Raw genomic sequence first — 4,097 nt, 5'->3', positions numbered from 1 at the left:
CCTTCTGCATCCAAAGTCTGATAATGTCAGCTGCGATTGGAAGTATGTCCAGAAAATTTAATGCCATTACGGACTTTTCTAGCGGTGGTACCACCGGTGGTGTACCTGCCAGTGGGAGGTGGCTCTAAACATCCCCCTTTGCTACTGAGCCTCCCGCACAGTTCTCCAACTTGTAATTTATGCACTTAGTATCAGAACCCACTGCTGAATTTGGCCTGAAGCTACAGGCAGCACTGCTTTCTCTTCTTTAAGTATACCTAGCAGGCATTTGTAGTCTTTTATTACAAATTTACATCCACAAATGTATTGGTGGGACTTCCTGACTCCAAACATGACCACCAAATATGACTTGCTTCTCCACCTGGGTATCATTACGCTCTGCAATAGACAAAGTCCTAGATGTCTATGGGATTGGGTGTTACTCTCCATTGGGCCACCTATAAGCTAATATTATCCAGATGTCATTTGGGGAGGCATCGCATGTCAATACCAGATCTCCCGGGGATCATTGTGTGCCAACACCTAAGAGGATGATATCTGTTTCCTCACTTCTCTGTAAGTTATGGCTTGGCTATGTGGCCATTTCTAAGGCTGCCCCTTTTTAATGGGTTGGTGCAAAGGATGAAAACTAGGTAATGGATGATTCTTAAATATAATTTATCAGCTCAAGGAATAGCCTAAGCTCCAGTAGAGGTATAATAATTGGGTCACCCTCAATTGCCCTCACTTTATCCTCCTTGATGACTCTGTAGTACAAGTAGGTCATTTGGGGTGCCTGGGAACATACACTCTTCACTTCTGAGGTATACACCCACCATGGAGAAGTGTCAAAAAATTTGGACAAGTTCTCCAAGTGCTCTTTAATGGTCTACCTTGTTATTAGCATGTGATCACGTTTTCCATTGTCCACTGAAGAATTCCACAGGCTGAAGATACCCCAAATGGCAGTCTTGTTTATTGGAACAAACCTTTATGGCTATTAATTGTAGCATACGTCTGGAATCCTCATCTAATCACAGTTGCAGCTATGCATGACTCACATCCAGCTTTGTGAAGGACAGATACCCCATCCCCACCAGCTTTGCATATACGTCCTCTATCCAGCTCCAAGAAGCAGTGTACTGTTTGCTTAAAATCCCAAAAAAGGCTTCACAATCGATACTGGTGCTGTCCATTCCGCAAACTGTACCAGTTTGATGATTCTTTAGCTTCCAGCCTTCTGATTTCTGCCTCTAATTTTGCATTTAAGGTAAATGGCACTGGGTGTGGAATTGCGTCTTAGTTAACATGCAAGGTGGCCTTGGCTCTTTTGTTAGTCCCTAGACCTTCCTGACAAACTTCCAGCTATTTAATTAGGACTTCACTCAGGCAACCATTTTCTTATCAAAAAGATGTTGAGCCAGTCAAAATAAATCTCTCTCAGCCAATTGCACCCCAACAGGCTTGGGCCTGAACCATTTACTTTAAATCAGTAGTAACTGAACCAGCTGCTTCTCATAAGAGGCCAGAACCAAAATTGTATCCTTGATCTGAAGGCATTGTCTGGTATAGGCTGTCAGCCTAGCCAAGGTCTTGTGCAAATGTAAGGGTTACAGTCCAGACTGAATTATGTTAAAGACTGGTTCTATGATCACTGAAATGGTCACACCAGTATTGATGCTCGTTAGAACCAGGTGACCATTTAACCAGACATTTATTTTGATTGGTTCTGATTTAGATGTTGCTAAGCAATTTAAGTGTTCCAAACCAGCTGTAGGTGACCTTCCCAGAGCGTGCACTCTCTTGGATGCAGCCACAAGTTCTCTTACTTACACCCAGCCTTGTGGGATTCTTTTGCAGTCTCAGTCTGCATACCAGCAGCAATTACCATGGCCTGCTGGCCCGAATGCTGAAGAAAATTTAAACCATTTGTCTGAGGTTTGACTTTTTTGGAGTTTTGCTGCAGCCTGATCTAGAGTCCTTTTGTTCAGGATATGTCCTGAGTGAGGCTACGCAGTTGCCTTCACTCAAGTGGAGCTCCCCAAGCTCAGTCGGCCTGGTCAGGGTGTCCACTTCCTTCAGAATACTCTGCAACTCATGCTCCAGTTGCCACATTTTCCAATGAAAAAGCCTGTTGTAGTGTCTGTTTGTAGTCCAATTGGACTTCAGCTAGTAGACACTTCTGTATGGTTACATCATCAATCCCACTCTCATCACCACTCAAATAATTCCATAGAGGTTAGTATTCCATCATCACATCACCCCTTATTTACATTTGGGGAGCCTTTGACGCTGATCCAGCTTCCTCAGAGTCAGCTCACAGAGAGAACACAACCTCTAACACTCCTGTTTATATCTGTCGGCCAAGGCTGCCTGATTGGACCAGCCCCAATCAGGGAATTCATATTCTATAATGTTCACCTGGCTGACCTCATTATAATCACTGCACAATTTACCATTGGTCAGTCCATCTGACCAGCTTATTTATTTTTTCTTGCAATCTAACACTATCTTCCTCTCTATTTACAACCAACTAATTTTCATATCATCTGTGAAATTGCTGATCAACCCTCCAACATTTAAGTCTAAATCATTTATATTTACCATAAACAGCAAAGCCTCAACACTGATCCCTGCAGAACTCACTGGACAGGCTGATTTTTAAAAATTATTTCACAATCATTCTTGGTGATTACATTGTCTCTTTCACTAATTAACACTGACACAAACTATTCACTCAGAATTCTACCTATATCCTCCAACTCCACGTACAATTTACCTCTGTGGTCCTCAATGGGCCCTGCTCTTTCCCTTGCTATTCTTTTACCCTTAATGTACTTGTAAAATAGCTTGTGGCTTTTATCAGTTCTGAAAAAGGGTCACCGGACCTGAAACGTTAACTCTATTTCTTCCTTCACAGATGCTGCCAGACCTGCTGAGCTATTCCAGCAATTTTGTTTTTGTTCCTGATTTACAGCATCCACAGTTCTTTCGGGGTCTTTTTTAACTTATGATTTTCCTTTATTTTACCTGCCACACCCTCTCTTTGTTCTGCTAATTTCCTTTAAAATTTCTTCTTGCACATTCTGTACTCCTCTAGGACTCCTGCTGTTTTGATCCCTCAGTATTGACAAAAAGCCTCCCTTTTCCCCTTAATCCAATCCTGCATATCCCTTGATATCCAGGGTTCACTAGATTTGTTGGTCCTACACTTTATCTTTATTGGAAAATACTGGTCATGTACTCTCCCTATTTTCTTCTTGAATGCATACGACTGCTCTGAGACAAACTTAACAAAACTATATGCTTCCAGTCCACCATAGCTAAGTCATGTCTGATCTTATTAAAATCAGCCTTCCCGCAGTCAAGAACTTTATTTCAGGCCCATCCTTGTCCTTTTCGATAACAATCTTGTATCAAAGGGAGTTATGATCTACAAAATGTATATGGATAATAATGGGATAGTGTGGGGGGGAGGGCCTTAGACTAGTTCACAGGTCGGCACAACATCAGGGGCTGAAGGGCCTGTTCTGCGCTGTATTGTTCTATGTTCCATGCTCTAAAGTGCTCCTCCACTGATACTTCAGCTACTTGCCCAGCTTCATTTCTTAAAATTATGTCCCAGGACTACCCTCTCTCTCGTAGCACCTTCTATGTGCTGGCTTAATTCCTAATGCATTTTAAGAATTCTGCTCCCTCTGGATCTTTCACACTATGTCTACCCAAGTTAGTGTAAGGAAGTCAAAATACCCCACCACTACCATAATACTTCTACACTTCTTTGAAATTTGCTTACATAGCTGCTCTTCTATTTCTGTCTGACTGTTGGAGGCCTATACTACACTCCCAGCAATACAATTACTCCTTTTTGGTTTTTAAATTCTAACCATGTGAAGACTTGAAGAGCCTTCTAAAATGTTGAAATGTATTGGAAACTTTTCAAACCTTGGAAGTTAACATTTTTAATGTTGAAAGATCTATCAGGAGACTATCAATTTTTTTGTTTATGCATTCAGTTGTCCTTATTGTTTTTGGGTGGTGCAGTATAGCACATATTGAGACACCAAAGGGTGCCACTTGCAGATAACATAAAACCGTTGCTGTTTAAAACACAGCAC

Source organism: Stegostoma tigrinum, chromosome 35 (assembly GCF_030684315.1).
Source record: "Stegostoma tigrinum isolate sSteTig4 chromosome 35, sSteTig4.hap1, whole genome shotgun sequence".
Lineage (NCBI taxonomy): Eukaryota > Metazoa > Chordata > Chondrichthyes > Orectolobiformes > Stegostomatidae > Stegostoma > Stegostoma tigrinum.
The sequence above is the reverse complement of the archived record's forward strand: the minus strand, read 5'-3'. Positions refer to the sequence as shown.